The sequence below is a fragment of the Saccopteryx bilineata genome, chromosome 1 (genome assembly GCF_036850765.1).
Source record: "Saccopteryx bilineata isolate mSacBil1 chromosome 1, mSacBil1_pri_phased_curated, whole genome shotgun sequence".
Classification (NCBI taxonomy): domain Eukaryota; kingdom Metazoa; phylum Chordata; class Mammalia; order Chiroptera; family Emballonuridae; genus Saccopteryx; species Saccopteryx bilineata.
The window spans coordinates 209,092,343-209,116,332 of record NC_089490.1 but is presented as its reverse complement, the minus strand read 5'-3'; the positions used below and the strand labels follow the sequence as shown (position 1 = coordinate 209,116,332).

Here is a 23,990-nt window from a genome sequence, read left to right as displayed (position 1 = left end):
CTGATGGTTTATCATATATGGCCTTTATCATGTTGAGATATTTTCCTTCTATACCCATTTTGTTGAGAGTCTTAAACATAAAATTGTGTTGTATTTTATCAAAAGCCTTTTCTGCATCTATTGATAAGATCATGTGGTTTTTGTTCTTTGTTTTGTTGATATGGTGTATTACGTTAACCGTTTTGCGTATGTTGAACCATCCTTGAGATTCTGGGATGAATCCCACTTGATCATGATGTATTATTTTTTAATATGTTGTTGTATTCGGTTTGCCAGTATTTTGTTTAGTATTTTAGCATCTGTATTCATTAGAGATATTGGTCTGTAGTTTTCTTTCTTTGTGCCATCCTTGCCAGGTTTTGGTATGAGGGTTATGTTGGCCTCATAAAATGTGTTTGGAAGTATTGCTTCTTCTTCAATTTTTTGGAAGACTTTGAATAGAATAGGAACCAAGTCTTCTTTGAATGTTTGATAGAATTCACTAGTATAACCATCTGGGCCTGGACTTTTATTTTGGGGGAGGTTTTTAATAGTTTTTTCTATTTCCTCCCTGCTGATTGGTCTGTTTAGGCTTTCTACTTCTTCATGACTCAGTCTAGGAAGGTTGTATTGTTCTAGGAATTTATCCATTTCTTCTAGATTGTTGTATTTGGTGGCATATAATTTTTCATAGTATTCTACAATAATTCTTTGTATATCTATGATGTCTGTGGTGATCTCTCCTCTTTCATTTTGGATTTTATTTATTTGAGTCCTGTGCCTTTTTTCCTTGGTGAGTCTGGCCAAGGGTTTGTCAATTTTGTTGATCTTTTCAAAGAACCAGCTCCTTGTTTTATTGATTTTTTTCTATAGTTTTTCTGTTCTCTATTTCATTTATTTCTGCTCTGATTTTTATTATCTCCTTTCTTCGGCTGGTTTTGGGTTGTCTTTGTTCTTCTTTTTCTAGTTCCTTAAGGTGTGAAGTTAAGTGGTTTACTTCGGCTCTCTCTTGTTTGTTCATATAGGCCTGAAGTGATATGAACTTTCCTCTTATTACTGCTTTTGCTGCATCCCAGAGATTCTGATATGTCGTATTTTCATTTTCATTTGTCTGTATAGATCTTTTGATCTCTGCGCTTATTTCTTCTTTGACCCATTCATTTTTTAGAAGTATGTTATTTAGTTTCCACATTTTTGTGGGTTTTTCCCCCTCTTTTTTGCAGTTGAATTCTAGTTTCAAGGCTTTATGATCAGAAAATATGCTTGGTACAATTTCAGTTTTTCTAAATTTGCTGATATTGTCTTTGTGGCCCAACATATGGTCAATTCTTGAGAATGTTCCATGTACACTAGAGAAAAATGTATACTCTGTCGCTTTGGGATGAAGTGTCCTGTAGATGTCTTTCATATCCAGGTGTTCTAGTATTTCGTTTAATATCTTTATTGATTCTCTGTTTGGATGACCGATCTAGAGCCGTCAGCGGTGTATTGAGGTCTCCAAGTATGATTGTATTTTTGTTAGTTTTTGTTTTAAGGTCAATAAGTAGCTGTCTTATATATTTTGGTGCTCCTTGGTTTGGTGCATATATATTAAGGATTGTTATGTCTTCTTGATTCAACTTCCCCTTAATCATTATGAAATGACCATTTTTGTCTCTGAGTACTTTTTCTGTCTTGTAGTCAGCATTATTAGATATGAGTATTGCTACACCTGCTTTTTTTTGGGTGTTGTTTGCTTGGAGTATTGTTTTCCAGCCTTTCACTTTGAATTTGTTTTTATCTTTGTTGCTTAGATGTGTTTCTTGTAGGCAGCATATAGTTGGATTTTCTTTTTTAATCCATTCTGCTACTCTGTGTCTTTTTATTGGTAAGTTTAATCCATTTACATTTAGTGTAATTATTGACAGTTGTGGGTTCCCTACTGCCATTTTATAAATTGCTTTCTGTTAGTTTTGTATCTTGTTTGATTCTTCTCTTTTGTTTTTCTATCATTTGTTTTTGTTTGTTTGTGTTCCATACTTCTTTCCTCTGTTGCTACCTTTTTTAAGTCAAGTGTTTTTGTGGTGGTTTTTTCAAGGGTGGTTACCATTAAGTAATGAAAAGGGTATCTACCATATTCATTGTAGTACCCTATCTTATGAGTATTTCTGCACTTCATCGTCCTTTGCTACTGTTAATCTCCATCCTCTCCCCCCTTTTTTTCCTTTGTTGTCACAGTTTAAGTTTGGTTTTATTGTGTTCTTGGTGGAGCTGTTACTTGTGGTGTTGTTTTCTTTTGTTCTTTGAATCTGGTTGGAAAACCCCCTTTAGTATTTCCTGGAGTGGGGGCTTTCTGCTGATAAATTCTCTCATCTTTTCTGTATTTGTGAATGTTTTTATATCTCCTTCGTACTTGAAGGATAGCTTTGATGGGTATAGTATTCTTGGCTGAAAGTTCCTCTCTTTCAGGGCTTTAAATATTGGGGTCCACTCTCTTCTAGCTTGTAGAGTTTCTGCTGAGAAATCTGATGATAATCTAATAGGCCTTCCTTTATATGTTGTACTCTTCTTTTCCCTGGCTGCCTTGAGAATTTTTTCTTTGTCATTGGTTTGTGTCATATTTATTATGATGTGCCTTGGAGTGGGTTTGTTGGGGTTAAGAAAACTCGGTGTTCTGTTTGCTTCTTGAATTTGAGGCTTTAGTTCTTTCCACAGGCTTGGGAAGTTCTCGTCTATTATTTGTTTGAGTATATTCTCCATTCCATTTTCTTTCTCTTCTCCCTCTGATATACCTATTATTCTTATGTTATTCTTTCTGATGGAGTCAGACAATTCCTGTAGGGCTTTCTCGTTTTTTATTATTTTTGAGTCTCTTTCTTCTTCTCTCTGTTGTGCCTCAAGTTGTTTGTCTTCTATTTCACTAATCCTATCTTTTATCAGGGCTGTTCTGTTAGCTAAGCTTGTTACCTCGTTTTTCAGCTCGTGAATTGAGTTTTTCATTTCTGTTTGATTTGTTTTTATAGTTTCAATTTCCTTGGTAATATATTCTTTGTGTTCATTGAGTTGTTTTCTGATCTCCCTAAATTGCCTTTCTGTGTTTCCTTGTATATTTCTGAGTATTTTTAAGATTTCTATTTTAAATTCTCTGTCATTTAGCTCCAAGGCTTCCAATATGTTGTCTTTTCTCCATAGATTTTTCCACATCTATTTGTGTTACCTCTCTTTCTTTTGTATCCATAATATTCAATTTCCTCTTTCTTATTGGCATCTGAGGGTGGTCTTGTTGATAGCACTAATTAGAATTAATAAAGAGTAAAAAGTAAAAAAAAAAAAAAGGTAAAACACCCCAACAAGAAAAACCAGTAATAATTTATTATTTCCCCCTTTTTTCTTTCTTCTCTTTCCCTCCTCTCCCCTCCTCAGGGAAATATCGTGATGACCTGTGAATTATATTATGCTAAATGGAACAAAAACTGCCTATAATGGAGGGCCTGATTTGGGGTGAAGAGTTCAAGGGGCAAAAAAAGGGAGTAGGGACCTACTAAATGCAAAAAAAAAAAAAAAAAAAAGGAAGAAAATCTTAGACAAGCATAAGATGATTTGCTTGTAAGTGATGGTCGACTAAGAGATATAATGAGAGGGATAAGAGGGAACCAGAAAAAAGGAGGAAAAAAAAAGAATAATAAAGAAGAAGAAAAAATAATAAGTAAAAATCTGTTGTATTAAGTGGAGCGAAGACTAAATACAATGGAGACCTTGGGTTGGGAGGAATGCTAGTGAGTTAAAAAGCAATGTAGCCTGACCAGGCGGTGGCGCAGTGGATAGAGCGTCGGACTGGGATGCGGAAGTACCCGGGTTCGAGACCCCAGAGGTCACGCGCGGGCTCATCTGGCTTGAGCAAAGAGCTCGCCAGCTTGGACCCAAGGTCGCTGGCTCCAGCAGGGGGTTACTCGGTCTGCTGAAGGCCCGCGGTCAGGGCACGTGTGAGAAAGCAATCAATGAACAACTAAGAAGTCGCAACGCGCAACGAGAAACTGATGATTGATGCTTCTCATCTCTCTCTGTTCCTGTCTGTCTGTCCCTGTCTATCTCTGCCTCTGTAAAAAAAAAAAAAAAAAAAAAAAAAGCAATGTAAAAAGTACCCAAAATGCCACAAAAATAAACAAGAAAAAAACAAAAACAAAAGTGAAAAAGAAAAATAAAGCCAAAAAAAAACCTTGAGTCCCAAATTAACTTATTTGTTCGTGATTGAGGATTAAATGGGAGGAGAGTAAAATGAGAAAAGAAAAAACGAATAGAAAGGAAAAAATAAGAAAAAGAGAAAAACGAAGGAAGAAAAAAAAAGGAAGAGAAAAAAACAAAATAAAGCAAAACAAGAAAAAACAAAAGAGGAGAGAGTGAGAGTTAAGGGTTTTGGAGTATAACCTTAAAGGAGGGTGAGGATGAAGAAGAGAAATAAAATGTAACACTCATGGGTAGTGTAGTTCAAGAAAAGGGAAGCATAAGATGGGCAGAGAATAGAAGGACCGAGGTGGAGGAAATAGAAATAATAATAATAAAGGCAATAAGATAGAAGAAACAAACAACAACAACAAAAAAATTAGTGGAACAAGTTGTAAAGTCTGTGGATTTTTCTTGATTTTGAGAGGTTAACTTCTTCCTTTTTCTTTTCTCTCCCTCTTCCTGGTCGGTGACTCTGTACCCCAGGCTCTGACCCTGTGTCACACTTAGGTAGGGATTTGCAGTTGATGGGATTCTATGGCAATGTCATATAATTGGCTTTAGTCTTGCTGGTAGTCAAGGCTTGTTGGCGTTTGCAGGGTCCATCGATGAGAGAGTTTGCTTTCCTGGAGTCTCTCTCCTAGTCCCCCCTTCCTGAATTAGCAGCCTGGTGATCCAGCTATAAGGCTGCAACTGCTTCTGCCTGCGGAGTAAGAGGCTCAAAGAGGTGGGAAATCCCCACTCTATCCCCACTCAGCGCAAGGCTTTGGGAAAGGCTCTGGCAGTTAGAGCCTCCAGTGTAATCAGGCGGGGGTGGGAGTCAATTGTTGTCAAGGTGACTGTTTAGCGCCTAGCATTCAGTTGGACCACTCAACCCAGGCTTTCCACACTTTGTAGCCTGTTTTGGCTGGGAAGAAGAGGCACTAGTCTCTGCTTGCAACTAGTGTAGTATAGATCTTATTATCTGCCAAGTCCCTCTTGTTAGCTTTTATCCCTGAATATGGAGGCTCTATCAATCAGAAGTTGCCCCCGCCCCTTTAGCACTAAAAAATATCACGCCTCTTGTCTTGGATCGCTGAACTGAGAGAGATCTTATCAATTAGAACCGAGGGTGTGCAGATTTCATGGGTTAAGCTAATTTCAGTGATTGGGTTCGCCGCAGCTGTGCTCCCGAAGGTATTTCAGGCTGCCTGAGCGCCCCTCCCCCAACGCTTGATTGTTAGCTTGAATGGCTGGGTGAGGTGCCCCGCCCACAGAGAGGATCTCCCAAATAGGGAAGACCGCCCTGGCGCCTCTCCCGCTCGCCCTGCTGCTGGCGGCTGGGGCGCATGGGGCGCAGGATAATGGGGCACCCTGGGTGTGCGGGCCAGTAGGGCGCTCTGGGCGCGTGGAATTCCCAGGGCACACGCGCGAGTGGCGTGCTCCAGGCACCGGTGGCTGGGGACTCTCACTCGCAGTGCGCGGGCCGCTGGGAACGTTAGCGGTGCTCGCTCTGCAACCAGACCGGGCGCGCTCCGGCGGCTGCTCGTAGCTCCCGAGTGTGGGCTGACTCACCACAGGCGCAATCCCTCCGCGGCTTGAATGAACGTCCCTGCGGTAGCTTCCTCTACACCCTCGTTTCTCAGATTCAAGTGATAACAGTCCTTTCGCTTTCAGTTTGTGTGGAACTCCGGAATGCTCCGAGGATAAATTTTTCTGTTTCTAGTTGATAAATTTGTTGTGATTTTGGGGAGATCTGTCGGTCGCGCTGCTCACGGCGCCATTTCCGTGACGTCCTTTTTTTGTTTTCAACTGCAGTGAGAAAAGTTTTGCGTAACAGTTGCCTTTTGTAGACCTAGTGCGGCCCGCTGAACGGCTGTGATCTTGCTCTGCGGCCCACATGCTGAGTTGAGTTTGAGACCCCTGATCTAGAGGCTTCTCTGTTTACTGCTGGGATCCACCATCTTTTCACTGGGCTGTGGATGCTGGTCCAGCACAGATTAGAAGGTGGGGATCAGCTACCCGATATTTTCATTATGGAGAGAGTGATAGGCTATGGCCACACCTCCTGTGAGAGGAACATTAACATTTTTTTTTCTCATTAATTTGAGAAGGAGAGAGGGAAGTACCAACTTGTTGTTCCACTTAGTTGTGCACTCACTTGTTGCTTCTTATTTGTGCCCTGACCGGGGCTCAAACTTGTCACCTTGGCATGTCAGGACAATGCTCTATCCACTGAGCCACTCGGTCAGGGCCAAGTAGAACATTTTCTAGTTGTCCTGTGAAGGACATTCCTACAGACCATTTTGACAATTTCACATGAATGGCAGAACAAGAAACATAGCAAAGTTATATAACAAACAAAAGTATTGCTTAGGAATGGCCTTTCAGCAGGGACCTGGGTGTCAGCAGGGTAAGGCAAAGGTGATTTCAGAGCTTACATCTGGGTCCCACAGTCACCCATTTCCCTCTTCTGATGGGCAGACTGTAGCCCAGAGTTTGTAAAGAGGGTACATGTATGGATAACCCACATGATGTAGGGTACAGGAAGGACTTTACAATCTCAGCATTAACAATGATGGTGTTGCTGTCCTCTTCCATGAACAGTGGAGTAAACTAAAACCTGCCCAGAACAGAGTCTGGCAAACAAATCAAAAAGGTCTTGCAAATCTTTGCATAAGAGAGGAAATGAGTGACAGCACCCTCTGCTGCTTGTTCCGACCATCAGGACTCAAGAACTCAATGTGATTTAGCAGAACGGCTTCCAAGAAAGGGACCCAGTAGTGTGGAGAAGTGGAGTCTATTTTTAAGGTTAGATAAATTCAGCCTGTTTTTATGGGCAGAGGAAAATTATTGCTGAAGTGTTTTGATAAGATTCTCCATGCCATAAACTGAAATACTGAGAGCGTAACAGTTTTCCACATGAGTGAGGTGGGCAGAAGAAAGACTGCTGTCAACTATAGGAGACTAAGGCTTTGTTTCTGTTTGGGTACTGAATAGATACTTTTTATTTTTATTTTTTTTTAATTCAGTGAGAGGAGGGGAGGAAGAGACAGACTCCTACATGTACCCCGACTGGGATCTACCTGGTGAGCCCAATTGGGGGAGTTGCTCTGCCTATCTGGGGTGTTGTTTCATTGCTTAGCAACTGAACTCTTCTTAGCACCTGGGGCAGGGGCCATAAAGCCATCCTCAGTGCCCAGGGCCAACTTGCTCCAGTTGAGTCATGGCTGCAGGAGGAGCGGAGAGAGGGAGGGAAGGAGGCAAGAGGGGAAGAGTGGAGAAGCTGATGTCGCTTCTCCTGTGTGCCCTGACTGGAAATCGAACCTGGGACATCCACCCGCTAGGTCGACGTTCTACCACTGAGCCAACCAGCGAGGACCAAAATCAATATTTTTTTGGCATTCATTTTTATTTAGCTTTATTGCTGCATCAGATCATTACAAATGCTATATATATGGGTTGCCCATTTGTGAGGCCAATGTTCTCACTCAATGGTGATATTATGAATGTACCAGATGGGTCCCTGATGATCTATGTGTATTCCTGTGTTCAGCCAGACGTATGTAAGGCATTCTGCTGGACTCCATGGACATGATGAAATATATACGACATAGTTCTTGCCCACAAGCAACTATTCCTAAGACTGATTTATTTGCCTTTTATAGACTTATTTTCCTGCTAAATTTTTCTTAAGTAAGTGAAAAAAGACTTTTAGAATCTAAGTGTTGTATAGACATACATATAGTAAAGATATGTCTATCGCAGATATCTTCTCCAACACTTTTGCTTTTTACTATTTTGTTTTGTGGTTGTTACACAGCAGTTGTTCATTTTAAGGTAATTACTGTTCTGACTTCTAACAAAATAGATGACTTCTGCCTGTTTTTGCACATTATGTAAATGGAATACTACAATACATGCTCTCTTATGTCTAGTTTCTTTTGCTTATGTTTCTGAGATGTATGCACATTGTTGTATTAAACAGTGGCTCATTATTGGCCTTGTTTTGTAATTTATTTAGTGATGCTGTTGGTAGATGTTGGGTTGTTTCTAGTTTTTACTATTATGGATAAAGCTGGTATTCTCAAATATTGAACGATCACCTGAATACAGGTAGGTGTACATTTTTGTTAGGTCTGCACCTATGAGTGAGATTGCTGATTAGAGTGTACATAGTTTGCCTAACTTTCTAAACGGTTTTCCAAAGTGTTATGCCAATTAAAGCTCTCACTGGCCATGCTTAGTAAATGTTATTTCTAGAAAAATTAATCATTATGGTTTATTTTCTTGTTGTTGTAATTTGCATTTGGTGATGACGCATACTATTGATTACCTTTTTGTACCTTTAATGGCCATTGACTATAGTCTTGCAAAGAACCTAGTACAATGTTAGTCTGTTTTTAAAAGCCAAAAGATTTATGTGATCTGAAGAGAAACCAGAGTATGTGTGTTAGTCTGTTTTTAAAATAAAGTTGTCTTTTTTTATGAATTTGTTGAGAGTTTTAATATATTCTACATATGAGCCTTTTGTTAGATTTCTGTTGCAGCTATCTTCTCCAACATTTGCTTTTTCACTTTTACTTTTTTTGTGGTTGTTATACAGCAGTTTTTGTTTTGTTTTATTTATTTATTTATTTATTTTTTAAGTGCGAGAAGGGAAGACAGAGGGCAGACTTCTACATGTGCCCTGACTGGGATCCACCCTGCAAGCCCTCTACTGGCAATCTTCTGCCCATCTAGCAAGCAACTGAACTATTTTTAGCAACTGAGGCGGAGACTCCACAGAGCCATTCTCAGCACCTGGGGCCAACATATTCGAATCAGTTGAGACATGGCTACAGGAGAGGAAGAAAGAGAGTGAAGAGAAGGGGGAGGGGGAGGGGGAGCAGAAGCAGATGGTTACTTCTCTTGTGTGCTCTGACTAGGAATCGAACCCAGGATTTTCACATGCTGGGTCAACACTGTACCACTGAGCCAAGCATCCAGGACCTACACTTAGCTTTTTATGAGAGGTTTTGTACATTTTCACACATCAGATTTATTCTTAGACAATTGATGTGTACTGATGTTTTCATTTACAATTGTTTTCTAGAAATAAAATATACTTGACTTTACATATTGGATTTACCAACCTTGCTGAATTCACTCATTAAATTGAGTAGTTCATCTGAAGATTCTTTTAGATTTTCTGTGTAGTCTATCATTTCTTCGGTGCATAATGACCAGTTTATTTTTTGCTTTTCAGTTTTTATTTCTTGTTCTTGCCTCATTGCATTGGTCAGCATCTCAGTAAATGTGGATTACAAGACATGATAGCAGATCTTTTTTTTTATATATTTTTTTATTCATTTTAGAGAGGAGAGGGAGAGAGACAGAGAGAGAGAAGGGGAGGAGCTGGAAGCATCAACTCCCATATGTGCCTTGACCAGGCAAGCCCAGGGTTTCGAACCGGCGACCTCAGCATTTCCAGGTCGATGCTGTATCCAGTGCGCCACCACAGGTCAGGCAATAGCAGATCTTTTATCCTTTTCCTTGATTTCAGGGAAGGCTTAAATACATCAAGGATGATGTTTGCTGTCATTTGCTAAGAGGTTTTGCCTTCCCTTTTTTTTTTTTTTTAGGTTAGAGAGGGACAGACAGGGACAGGCAGACTGGAAGGGAGAGAGATGAGAAGCATTAGTTCTTTGTTGTTCATTGATTACTTTCTCACATGTGCCTTGACTACAGGGCTCCAGTCAAGCCAGTGACCTTGGGCTCAAGCCAGTGACCTTGGGCTCAAGCCAGTGACCTTGGGCTTAAGCCAGTGACCTTGGGCTTAAGTCAGTGATCTTGGGCTCAAGCCAGCGACATTTGGGCTCAAGCTGGTGAGCCCACACTTAAGCCGGATGAGCCCGTGATCAAGCCAGCAACCTCAGGGTTTCAAAACTGGGTCCTCAGCATTCTTGGTGAACACTCTATCCATGGCACCACACTGCCTGGTCAGGCTGCTTGGTTCTTGTTTTAAGCCCCTGAGCTCTGCTTGGTATTTGAAGTCTTACTCTGTGTACATGCTGCTTAAAAATATGTGGGTTTAGATATGTTTTGAAAAATACGGGAGTGTTGCTTTTCAGTCCTAATGGTTTAGTCAGTACTCAGATGCTTGATTGGGGATTTTTGCCCACTAAGGGACTAGGGAAAGAACAGCGAGGAATTCTCACCCCCATAGAAATGTCACCCAATACCAGAAGGTATGGATTAGGATATCAAAATTTAGCATAGGGGCCTTGGTAGCTCCTGCTACCCCAATAATGCATTGTGCAGACCCAATTACTTGGAAATCAGATAATCCTGTGTGGGTAGACCAATGGCCCCTTTCTCAGGAGAAACTTAGGGCAGCTGCTCGATTGGTACAAGAGCAGATACAGCTTGGGCACATTGAACCTTGTAATAGCCCATGGAATACACTTCCATATTTTGATCTTGTCGCCTCCTGGATTATCAAGGGGCATAGGCGACCCTTACAGTTTATAGGTTTTGAGCCTCAAAATTATTATTGTTCCTTTTTTCAAAGGATCCACAACAATGGCTCTGGGAAACTTCCACTAAATGGCAAATCGCTTTTGCAAATCAATGGACAACTTTATACTGAAACAGTCAACTTAAAATTAGCTCAGAGACTAGAACTATATGCCATTATCATGGCTTTTCAGCATTTGCCATATTCCTCTTTAATCTGTATACAGACAGCAAATATTTACTTATGGTTGTTTCCACTATAAAGACTGCTGTCTTAGGGACAACTGCGGATGAACTATTTCAGCAGTTCCTCCTTCTTCAAAGACTTGTATGTCAACATAGAGCTCCATGTTTTATAGAACATACTCGAGCTCACTCCTTGCTCCCTGGAGCTTTAGCACAAGGGAATGCCCTTGTTGATCAAACTACCCGAAAGAAAATTATTTGGAGCAACGAGGACAGATCGAACAAGTCAGTCTCACACTATTCATCACCAGAACGCTGCAGCCCTGTGTAAACAGCTTCAACTTTCTTGGGAAGCAGCATGGCAGATTGGTAAATCCTGTCCAAGGGGTCCTATACTACCATCTGTCCCTTCATTTGGAGTTAATGCTCAAGGACTCCTACCAGGACAACTTTGGCAAATGGAGGTTACTTACATACCTTCATTTGGCAAACAGCCCTATGTCCACGTTACAGTGGATACTTATTCTGGATTTATATACATAGTAACCTCTGCCAGACAGGAGAGGCTGCTAAGCAGGTTATAGGTCATTCATTATCTGTATGCATTTTTTTTATTATTGGATTTCCTAAACTGGTTAAACTGACAATGCTCCTGCATATGTAGCAAAAGCATTTATTGTATTTTGTCAAACCTTTCAAATTATGGGTATTTCTTACAATCTTTAAAGTCAAGGTATTATTAAAGTGTACCCAGCAAATATTTTAAGGTCAATTTAAAAAAAATTTAAAAGGGGAGAGTCATATCCTGGAACTCCTACAGGTCTACCATATCATGCTTTTTACTTAAAAATTTTTAAATTTCTTTTGAATGCTGATGAACAGGAGACGCCAAATTTTCTTCTCCTGCAAACTTCTACCTTCTTTTATTTGATCCAGCTAATAACATTGTTTTGTCTTTTTCCAAATAGCTCCAGATATACGGAAAAGGTTTATATAGGCAGATGGGGATCCTCAAACCCCTCAGCGAGATCTTCTGAGCATGGCTTTTAAGGTACCAAGAGGCAGAAAAAGCCCAAAAGAGATCAGGTGAACTACCAGCTTTTAGGATATGCCCTTAAAGGCTCCAGCGCCCCAAAAGGGTCTCATAGGAATCCATCTGGGTCCTGCTTCAATAGTGAAAAGGAAGGTCATTGAGCTAAAGCCTGCCTGGCTTACATGCCTTTGCTGTGAGGAAAAAGGGACACTGGAAGGTAGGCTTCTCCCTCGCTCCTCTAAAGGAGGGTTCAGTCTCTTCCAGCCCTGCTCCAGCCACCTATGACCTAACCTTGCCCAGAATGCTGGGGTTTGCCACTGAAGGCTGAAGGTGCCCAAGACCATTGGCCCCATCTACGACACTGTGGACGAGCCTAGGGTATTTCTTCCAAGAAGCAGGTAAACTGATCTCATTTGTACAAGGGCCACTTAACTATGTCTTGCCTTAATAGTCAGGTTTTTTATTCTTCCCTCAAAGATCTCTGTTGTGGGTGTTGATAGTCCTATTTTCTGCTGCTTTGTTTAATATATAGTGTTTCCTCTATTCCTCCTACCTCAATGCCCCACTCATATTTCAGGCTGGGACCTACTCCTAATTTAGAGCTCTCTCTCCCCCTTTTGCCAACTTCTGTTGTGAATTTACCTTTGTCAACCAGCTTAGTGTATTCCAAGGTTCTCTTTACCACACCACAGTTGCAGAGCTCCAGGGAAAAATACCCTGGTCTCATCTCTCCAGGCAGAGGAGAATGGAGGCTCCTTCTCCACACATGCTGCAGATGGCTTTTCCAGTCTACCTGAATCATTACCAGCTAGAAGCAGCGATCATTGGGACTTGGACGTGAGCTGCAAAGTATAGAATTGTGAAAACAATTCCAGTGCCATGTGGACTTTCCCTGGATGTGGACTTTTTCTGGACTCCTGCTCCTTGTGACAGCTCCTAATGGACTGAACCGGGGTTGGGTTGCATTCGCAGGGATTTGGAATGGTGTTGGTGCCAACTTGGACTTGGTGAACATGTTAAGAACACTACTCTTTTATGGATTCTTGTTGTATTGGCCAAGAGTTTGCTTAAAGGCTTTAATCACTGTAAAAAAATATATAGAAGACTGGATAAAGAAGATGTGGCACATATACACTATGGAATACTACTCAGCCATGAGAAATGATGACATCGGATCATTTACAACAAAAGGGTGGGATCTTGATAACATTATACGGAGTGAAATAAATAAATCAGAAAAAAACAAAAAACTGCATGATTCTATACACAGGTGGGACATAAAAACGAGACTGAGAGACATGGACAAGAGTGTGGTGGTTACGAGGGGGAGGGGGAAAGGGCACAAAGAAAACTAGATAGAAGGTGACAGAGGACAATCTGACTTTGGGTGATGGGTATGCAACATAATTGAATGACAAGATAACCTGGATATGTTCTCTTTGAATATATGTACCCTGATTTATTGATGTCACTCCATTAACATTAATAAAAATTTATTTATAAAAAATATGTGGGTTTAAATCTATTATCTTAGTTTTTGTTCTATTATTTATTTGCACCTCCATTTTTTATTGCCTTTTTTTTAGATCAATCGAGTATTGATTAGCAAGCCTCTATTAACTTGTGAGTTTATGTTCTATTTCTGTTTCAGTATGCACATCAGTGATAATAACATGTATTCATTCTACTTTTTTATCTTTCTGGACAATGAGGGGACCTTGTAACACTTAACTTCATTTACCCCCTCCTGCTTCTTATGCTCTTGTGGTCATTATTTTAATTCTCCTCATGTATTTTAACCTTACAAGACATCATTACTGTTCTTTACAGTCAGTATTCATTTAGATTTACCTGTTTACTGCACCATCTGTAGTACCTTTCATCCTGCCTTCCTAAATTGCCATGCTGACTCCTGGGATCATTTTTTTGCTGTCTGAAAAACTAACTCCCTTAGGATTTCTTTTTTCATGGGTCTGCTAGCAATAATGTCTCAGTTTTATTTGCAGCATCTGTTTCTCCTTGTATGATAGAGAATTGGCAGTTGGTGGTGAGTTTTTTCCAGCACTCTGGTTTCTGTTGTTTCTATTAGTAAGGTCAGCTGAAAGTCTTATTATTATTTTCTAAAAATTTCTTAGGTGACATTTTCAATTCTGTTTAGGATTTTAAAAGTATCTTGAATTTATGGCTTGATGTTTTTTATCCATTTTGGAACATTTTTGGTCACTATTTCTTTAAGCATTGCTTCTGCCTCATTCTTTCTTCCTTCTTTTTGAGACTCCAATTATATGTATTTTGCTCCTTCTCACCATGTCATTTTACATTCTGTTCTGTGTTTTCACTCGTATTTTCTTCAATCTGGATATTTTCTTTGACATTTCTACCAGTTCACAGTTCATTTTTGCTTTGTCCAGTTGCCTGGTGAACCCATCCAGACCTTGCAATAAAGCAAATATTGCAAGAAAGTGAGTCACACAAATGGTTTGGTTTCCCAGTACATATAAAAGTATGTTCACACTATATTTTAGTCTGTTAAGTGTGCAATAGCATTATGTCTAAAAAAACAAAAAGAAGCAATGCACATATCTTCCTATGTTATTGCTAAAATTGCTAATTACCATTTGAGCAAGGTGTAATCTTTGGCTGGTGGGGAGTCTCACCTTGATGCTAATGAAAACACAGCATCTGTTAACTGCAGTAAAATGAAGGATGATAAAAAGAGGTATGCCTGTATCGAATTCTAAAGTTTTCAGTCATTTTCTTTTTTTTGTTACAAGATTTACATTTGCTTCATGTTTCTAGATCCAAATTCTCTTATGATAGTCTTCTCTTTTTTATCTATTTTCAAAGGTATTTATTCTAGCACATTTGTAATAGATAATTTCAAGGTATCACATGTAAATTTGTTTCTGTTGTTTTTTGTTTTCCTCTTAGTTTTCAGCCATTTGGTCTCGTTTTCTGGCATGCATAGTACTTTTTTCTTATTGAAAGCTGACATTATTTAAGAAAAAATGATAGATATCTGGATGGTGTACCTTCTTCCACATGTATAATATTTCATATTCTCTCACAGATAAATTAGTGTCTAGCAGGTAGACAGAGCGTGGGCTCCTGATGTTAATCTAATTAAGACTTAGTGTTTCTAGATGACCTGTGGTTATGGGTGCCGCTCTTCCAGACTCCTACTTGAATGCCTGAGAAGCTCAACCATGCAGAGACTGGGCTATTGGCAAAAGTACTAGTGTTTTAGGTCATGATCCTTGGTGAAGGTTTATCAATTTAAAATGCTCTTGTTACCAATGTGCTGTTGAAACTTTATTGTGACAGATAAGGTTATGTTGTCTGTCTCTCCGTCTCTTAACAGTGAGGCCATTTGTGTGGCTGGATTCTTCTTTTAAGTCTGTCATTCATATTTCTTCTCGTGGATGGGTGTTCTCTGTTCTTAGGATTTAAAGAGAAACACTTTCAATCTTTTATTTTAGTCTCATCTGTCCTATATTTCTACTTTGATTACATTTTCTCTGACTTCTGCAAAATGGGCATCGATATGGGAATTTCTTTTCTTGAGAGAGAGAGAGAGAGAGAGAGAGAGAGAGGAAGGGGGAGAGATGAGAAGCATCAACTTGTAATTTTATCACTTAGTTGTTCATTGATTGCTTCTTATACATGCCTTGACTGGGAGGCTTTAGCCAAGCCAGTGACCTCTTGCTGCAGCCAGCAAACTTGAGCTCAAGCCAGTGACCTTGGGCTTCAAGCCAGTAACTATGTACACTCAAGCTGGTGACCCCGCACTCAAGCTGGTGAGCCTGTGCTCAAGCCAGATGAGCGCATGCTCAAGCCAAAAACCTCAGGATTTCAAACCTGAGTCGTCAGCATCCTAGGTCAACACTTTATCCACTGCATCACCACCGGTCAGGTTGGAAGTTCTTTAAGAAGTCCTTATTTTGTGATGATTTAAGCCAACCCTTAAATGAATTCTTCTTCATCAGACTCCATCTTTACTTTGAGAGTAAGTGACTTCACTGACTGTTTTCTGGCTTTTTATGTATTAAATGAGCTTTTAGACTCTCCCGGTAGTAGGACCTTAACTGACATTTTCCTTCAATTTGCTTCTAGATGAGCCAGTTGAGAAAAAAATATGTACAATGGAGATGTGGTCCTGGGCAGACTCTCTTGTATCTCTTTAAGGTTTGCCAGGATTATAGCAACTTCAAGAGCACTGTTTTTATCTCACTAGAGTTGATTAAAGTAATAAGAGTTTTGATGGGCGGGAGAATGGCCATTGTGCTCTCGAGCTGCTAAGTTTTTAAAAATGAAATTGAAGGCTGCTTTTCCTAATTGCGCTGGAGGGACCTTGATGACGGTATTCTCGGCTCTAAAAGACCCATGTAACAAATTGCAGCTTATTCCACGTATGCATTGTTTACTTATAATTTGGCTGTATTTTGTGATAAGAGAAAGAGGGGAAGAAGAAAGAAAAGCGCTCAAATGTTTAGCAAAAGAATTTAAAGGGAGTGATTTTTTAAAATTGAATTTTATTGGGGTGACACTGAAATTTTCCTGTGTGTATGACTCATAAATTTACTTTTTAAGGGGTTTAATAATTGTCAGAATTATTTGTGTCTAGTACAACTGCACATCTCAAAGTAGGCACAGTAGGACATTTGTTGTGTGTATTGATGGGCATAGAGCAGACTTCTGTCCTGGACTTAATTATTAAAGTCTGTCATTCAGATGCCTAAAATAGTCCAAAAAAAAAAAAAATTCAGGAATGTTTATGTAACATTTAACTGAGGGAAATACTTCCCAAGAAAAAACCTTGATGATGCTTTTTATCAGTCATGCTGTTGCCTTTCACATTTTTAAAAAACCTATGTGAATTATTGGGAGGAAATAATTTCCTTTAGTATTTTGATAGTCTATTTTTTCTTCTATGTAATGCCAGCTAGAGTTTGGACCTTTTTATATTATTTGATTATCAAAATCATTTTCTTGGGCTAATTTTTATTATGCCATTTCTCAAGGACTGTGTTTTGCTTTTACTATTTTTCACTTAATACTTTTTTTCCCCTAACTATTGCTTTAATAGGGAGTTTTTCTTTCTTTTTCCTTCTTTTTCAAGTGGAGGAGGAGAGATAGACTCCCGCATGTACCCTGACTGGGATCCACCTGGCAACCCCCGTCTGGGGCTGATGCTCTGCCTATCTGGGGCCATGCTCGCAACCAAGCTATTTTTAGTGCCTGAGACCAGAGGCTCTGTGGAGCCATCCTTAGTGCTTAGGGCTGATGCACTTGAACTAGTTGAGCCATGGCTGCAGGAGGGGAAGAGAGAGAAAGAGGGGGGGGGGAGAGTAAGGGGTGGAGAAGCAGATGGTCACTTCTCCTGTGTGCCCTGACCAGAAATTGAACACGAGACATCCACACATGGGGCTGATGCTCTTACCACTGAGCCAGCCGTCCAGGGCTAGGAAGTTTTTCTTGAAAACTTATACTTTCAAGTGAAATGCGCAGAGAATGAAATGATGTCAATAACATTTTTTTTATTCTCCTCACCTTAAATTTTAAATTGCTCATCATATTATTATAAAGTCATCCCCCACTGTTAAGAGCAACAAATTAGTCCAGTGACACCACTGAGAAGTGGTTTGAAATACTTATGTTTGTATATAACATTTTAGTTTCACATTTTTCACAACTTCCTCTTACACGCTGACCTGAAGCGGAAGGTTCTGCATGCTCTGTGTACCTATCTCTCAGCAGCCAGTCACTGCAAGGAGTTAGAAGGGGGGCACACAGTCCCTGCTCTCAAGGACCCTGAGGGCATGTTGGCACCTGACAATGTTAAATGGGCATAATCGATACCAGGTGAATTGTGCTGCTCCTGAGGTGAGGTGGAGTTTTGGAAATTCTACTCCCCACCAACGAGGATGGGCTTCAGGGCATGGTAGGTGAGCACAGAGTGTGGGAGGGGAAGGTGAGGGCATCCTTCCTCAAAGGAACAGATGCAAGGAGGCGTGAGGCCTGACCAGAGGCACCAGGCAGCCTGGGCCCTTCAGACTGTTACATCCATGCACCAACCAGCATGAGAGCTGCGTGTGCCACGGGGTGGTTGGGGATGGTCTGGCGTGTCAGTTCCAGAGCTGTTTGCTGTAAGCACAAAGTCTATTTGGAGCTGGTGTTTCATCTTAACAGTTGGTGGGGTTTTAGCCTTCTCTTTCAGTATGTACCACATTCTGTGACATGAAAATATTTGGAAGTGTTCCCCAGTTATTTTAACCTCAGTTAGTGCTCAGGAAGACATAGCACACTGTGGCCCTCCTGCCGTCCTCCCCTGCTCTCTGGAACTGATGTTGGCGTCTCCAGTCAACAGTTTACAAAGAGGAAGACAAGAGAGTTACAGGCCAAAACTGAGCATCGCCTTAAAGAAGTTGAAATCATTCTGGTGTATTATTTTTTTTTATTAAAAAAAATTTTTTTTTGTATTTTTCTGAAGCTGGAAATGGGGAGGCAGTCAGACAGACTCCTGCATGCGCCCGACCGGGATCCACCCGGCACGCCCACCAGGGGGCGATGCTCTGCCCATCCGGGGCGTCGCTCTGTCGCGACCAGAGCCACTCTAGAGCCTGGGGCAGAGGCCAAGGAGCCATCCCCAGTGCCCAGGCCATCTTTGCTCCAATGGAGCCTCAGCTGTGGGAGGGGAAGAGAGAGACAGAGAGGAAGGAGAGGGGGAGGGGTGGAGAAGCAGATGGGCGCCTCTCCTGTGTGCCCTGGCCGGGAATCGAACCTGGGACTTCAGCACGCCAGGCAGACGCTCTACCACTGAGCCTACCGGCCAGGGCCTGGTGTATTTAGTAGATTGACTATTTAACAAACATTTATTGAGTGTCTAGTTGTGGTCAGTATTGAGAATGTGAATGTGGCTTCTACTTTGGGTGGACCCCGACTTTGAGCAAGTATATCAGACGGTGTTAGGTGGTTAACTCCACAGCCACAGGGAACAAGCTGCTGGGTGTGGGCAGAGGCCAAGAAGACCTTCTGTGAGAGAAGGGGATGTGTAGCAAGTTAGTGCCTGACTTTGTTTGGTGTAGTCATTGTTTAGAGTGATATAGTAGCCACTTGCACACGTGATTCGTGACTTGGAACAGCAGAAACATGATCCGTGGAAATGAGATGTGCTATGAGCGTAAAACACCAGATTTTAAAGATGTAGTGTGGCAAACAATGTAAAATGTCTTATTAATATACTGCTCACAAAAATTAGGGGATATTTCAAAATGAATATGAACTGATGCCATATCCCCTAATTTTTGTGAGCGATATACTTCTTTCATATTGATAACATGTTGAAATGGTCATACATTGGGCATATTAGCTTATATAAAGATATAGTTAAAATTCCACCTTTTTTTCTCGTTTACCTTTTTTTAAAAAAAGATTTTATTTATTTATTCATTTTAGAGAAGGGGGAGGGGGAGAGAGAGAAGGGGGAGGAGCAGGAAGCATCAACTCCCATATGTGCCTTGACTGGGCAAGCCCAGGGTTTCGAACCGGTGACTTCAGCATTCCAGGTCGACGCTTTATCCACTGTGCCACCACCGATCAGGCCTACCTTTTTTTTTTTTAATGTGACTACAGGAAAACTAACAATATGTGTGGCTCATGTTCTCTGTGTTCGGACAGCACTGCCCTAAACTGTGGCAGCTGTGTACTGGGGGAGACAGGGATAGTCCAAGGGGAGAAAGTAAAGCTGTAGTGGAGACAGGTGGAGGCTTCTGTAAACCCTACAAGCCTCGTGCTCGAGTCACCACAAGGTCATGCATTTGTTCAAAGCACCTTGTTGGGCAGATAAAATGTATTATGCTCACTTTGTTAAAGATGTCGCCCAGGTGATATTAATGTGTGTTGGGGTGGGCTAAAGGCAGGCAGAATCCTTGTAGCCTGGGGCTTGGTTTTGAAATTAAGCCTTTCCCACCCTTTTTGATGTAGGGCGGTGCAATCCAATCATGCCTCAGAGAAGTGACTTTGTATTAGAGACTTCCCTATTTTGTATATTGGATTAAAGTTTTGGATTTCTACACTATAAAATAGGGGCAGAACAGGAGTTTGCTCTTGGTTCCTGAGACTAATATTAGAGGAGAGAGCAGAGAGGAGAGCAGAAAGAGGCCATGTGGAGCAGGCCAGGAGAAGCAGCCAAGATGGTGGAGTGTTGAGTGAGAAGCCAGTTTGTGCAGAGTTTGTGCAGGGAGAAGGAAGGAGATGGGGAACAGAGGTGAATAAGTCTGGTGAGCTAGAAACCTTTGATTCTAGGAAACTCGGATAAGTCAGTAGCTTTGTGAGCACTGAATGAGTGAGTTTTGGAGCCCAGTGTGTGTTTTTACTTGCCTGCCGGGTGCAAGCTAGGATTAAAGACAATGACCCATCAGTTTTTGGCTCCATTGTTTCTTTACCAACTGTCCGAATCCAATGCAAACCTGCATGGGCCAGGCTGCTGTGATGGTAGCCCTGGCTTCTGGCTTTACACACCTGCTGCTGTTTTTTTATATAACTCGTTTCAAATGGTCTGCCCTTGTCCCATTCTCTACCTGCTCAGACACACTGATGGTGTTTTATGAGTCGCCATGGGCATAGTGCACATTTTAGGGTCATATCAACTCTGACCCAAGCTGTTGTCCCAAGCTGGCCGCCATCTTGTTCTGTGTAGAGTCTGGCCCATGCCTGGACACTGAGGTCAGAGAGAACGGTCTGTCAGAGATGACTTGTGATTTTCCGTTTCTGTGACTATAACTGTGGTTGTATTATACTAATGGATAGAGGGATGCCCCTGGGAAGGGATGGTTTGTGCGTTAGGATGATGAATCACTAGTTTCTAAGCTGATGAATGTCTAAGCCAAAATGTTGAACAAGCAGCTTGAGTTGTGTGGCTGCCCTCAAAGAGGGGTCATGGCTGATCATGATCATGTGTGTGGGAGCCACATTCATGGAGAGAATTGTGTGTATGGCTGTTAAGGGGACAGACTGAGCCCACAGAACTGAGCCCGCTCTGGTTTAGCCTTTGTGTGTGGATGTCAGGGCCATGGGTTTATAACTGGGAGCTTTAAGCAAATTTTGGAAATATTTCTGTTTTATAATTCTGCGTATTTAGCGCTTTCTGCACCTGTATGTATTTTTTTCTTCCTTCAGAAGAGGGTATAAAATGTGGGAAGCAAGGTTACAGGAAAGAGTGTTAAAGGTTTTGAGCCACCGACCTGATGTATCTCTTCAGCTTTGGTCCAGATGCCCCCAGTTTGTGCTTCTTAGCCCATACTTCAGGGGGGACTTCCAGTTATAAAGGGATAGCCTGGACCCCTGAGAGGTCCCTTCCTTTATGCATATATGGATGCTTACCTGTATATACATACATACACATACATATGCATACATGTAAACCTACACACATAAACACACGTCTGTTTATGTGTATATATTACTTGAAGTTAGTTATTAAATAAAATTCCTCATGACAATTTAGAAATTTCTTGGTGAATTTGTGTGCATGGTATATGTTACATACATGCTGCATGTATGGTGCACATCACACACACCTCTTGCGGTATCACACCCCAGTGACCGATCTGAATTAAGTGGTGCCCTTGGCTCTCATCTGGAGACCTGCATTTCCCGAGGCTTTCATTGTTTGTGTCTGTAGGAGGCAGCTGTCTAAGCTCTAAAGATACAAAGTTTTTCACTCCTAAAAAACTTGTCAGTTTCTTCTCCCTCTGCAGCTGTGCCTCTCCTGCTGCCGCATTGAATTCCTTTCCTCCAGGAGCCTGTGAAAGTAATTTCTGGGAGGCAGGACTTGTCAGAACCTTCATGAAAGGAAAAATTAATGGCTCAAAGATCCCTGTAAATTTTTTTTCCATTTTTTAAAATTAAATTTAATGTAGTGACATTGATAAATCAGGGTACATATGTTGAGAGAAAACATCTCCAGATCATTTTGACATTTCATTATGCTGTATACCCCTCACCCAAAGTCAAATTGTCTTCTGTCACCTTCTATCTGGTTTTCTTTGTGCCCCTCTCCTCCCCCACCCCCTCTCTCCTTCCCTGCCCCCTCCCCCTCCCCCCACCCCCCACCCCTGTTGCCATTACATTCTTGTTCATGTCTCTGAGTCTCATTTTTATGTTCCATCTATGTATGGATTCATATAATTCTTAGTTTTTTCTGATTTACTTATTTCACTCCATATAATGTTATCAAAGTCCATCCATGTTATTGTAAATGATCCGATGTCATCATTTCTTATGGCTGAGTAGTATTCCATAGTATATATGTACCAAAGCTTTTTAATCCACTCGTCCTCTGATGGACACTTGGGCTGTTTCCAGATCTTCGCTATTGTGAACAATGCTGCCATAAACATGGGGGTGCATTTCTCCTTTTGGAGCCATTCTATGGTGTCCTTGGGGTATATTCCTAAAAGTGGGATAGCTGGGTCAAAAGGCAGTTCGATTTTCAATTTTTTGAAGAATCTCCATACTGTTTTCCAACCAGCAGTGCAGAAGGGTTCCCTTTTCTCCACATCCTCGCCAGCACTTATTCTGTGTTGTTTTGTTGATGAGCGCCATTCTGACTGGTGTGAGGTGATATCTCATTGTGGTTTTTTTTCTCTGTATTTTTCTGAAGCTGGAAACGGGGAGACACAGTCAGACAGACTCCCTCATGCGCCCGACCGGGAACCACCCGGCACGCTCACCAGGGGCGGCACGCTCACCAGGGGCGGCACGCTCACCAGGGGCGAAGCTCTGCCCACCAGGGGGCGATGCTCTGCCCATCCTGGGCGTGGCTATGTTGTAACCAGAGCCACTCTAGTGCCTGAGGCAGAGGCCACAGAGCCATCCCCAGTGCCCAGGCCATCTTTGCTCCAGTGGAGCCTTAGCTGTGGGAGGGGAAGAGAGAGACAGAGAGGAAGGAGAGGGGGAGGGGTGGAGAAGCAGATGGGCGCCTCTCCTGTGTGCCCTGGCCGGGAATCGAACCCGGGACTTCAGCACGTCAGGCTGACGCTCTACCACTGAGCCAACTGGCCAGGGTCATTGTGGTTTTAATTTGCATTTCTCTAATGATTAGTGGTGTTGAGCATTTTTTCATATGCCTATTGGCTATCTGTATGTCCTCTTTGGAGAAGTGTCTATTCATTTCTTTTTCCCATTTTTTGATTAGGTTGTTTGTCTTTCTGGTGTTGAGATTTACAAGTTCTTTATAAATTTTGGTTATTAACCCCTTATCAGATGTATTGTCAAATATATTCTCCCATTGTGTAGTTTGTCTTTTTATTCTGTTCTTATTGTCTTTAGCTGTGCAAAAGCTTTTTAGTTTGATATGGTCCCATTTGTTTATCCTGTCTTTTATTTCACTTCCCTGTGGAGATAAATCAGCAAATATATTGCTCCGAGAGATGTCCGAGAGCTTACTGCCTATGTTTTCTTCTAAGATGCTTATGGTTTCACGGCCTACATTTAAGTCTTTTATCCATTTTTAGTTTATTTTTGTGAGTGGTGTAAGCTGGTGATCTAGTTTCATTTTTTTGCAGGTAGCTGTCCAATTTTCCCAGCACCATTTGTTAAAGAGGCTGTCTTTACTCCATTGTATTTCCTTACCTCCTTTGTCAAATATCAGTTGTCCGTAGAGCTGTGGGTTTATTTCTGGGTTCTCTGTTCTGTTCCATTGATCTATATGCCTGTTCTTATGCCAGTACCAGGCTGTTTTGACTACGGTGGCCTTGTAGTATAACTTGATATCCGGAAGTGTGATACCTCCCACTTTATTCTTCTTTTTTAAGATTGCTGAGGCTATTCGTGTTCTTTTTTGGTTCCATATAAATTTTTGGAATATGTGATCTATATCTTTGAAGTACGTCATTGGTATTTTAATTGGTATTGCATTGAATTTATAGATTGCTTTGGGTAATACAGACATTTTAAGGATGTTTATTCTTCCTAACCATGAGCATAGTATATGCTTCCACTTGTTTGTATCTTCCCTGATTTTTTTTATCAGTGCTTTGTAATTTTCCAAGTACAAGTCTTTAGTCTCCTTGGTTAAGTTTACTCCTAGGTACTTTATTTTTTTGGTTGTAAT

General features: G+C 41.2%; 1 protein-coding gene and 1 non-coding gene across 2 annotated transcripts in view; one reads left to right on the top strand and one right to left on the bottom strand.

Moving 5' to 3' along the window:
- Positions 1 to 23,990, top strand: part of LOC136319453 (ryanodine receptor 2-like) — a 209,006-nt gene that overhangs the window by 25,004 nt on the left and 160,012 nt on the right. The gene's annotated exons all lie outside the window — the stretch shown is intronic.
- Positions 22,868 to 22,943, bottom strand: TRNAV-GAC (transfer RNA valine (anticodon GAC)). Its single transcript has one exon. It is a non-coding gene; the product is annotated as a tRNA-Val (tRNA).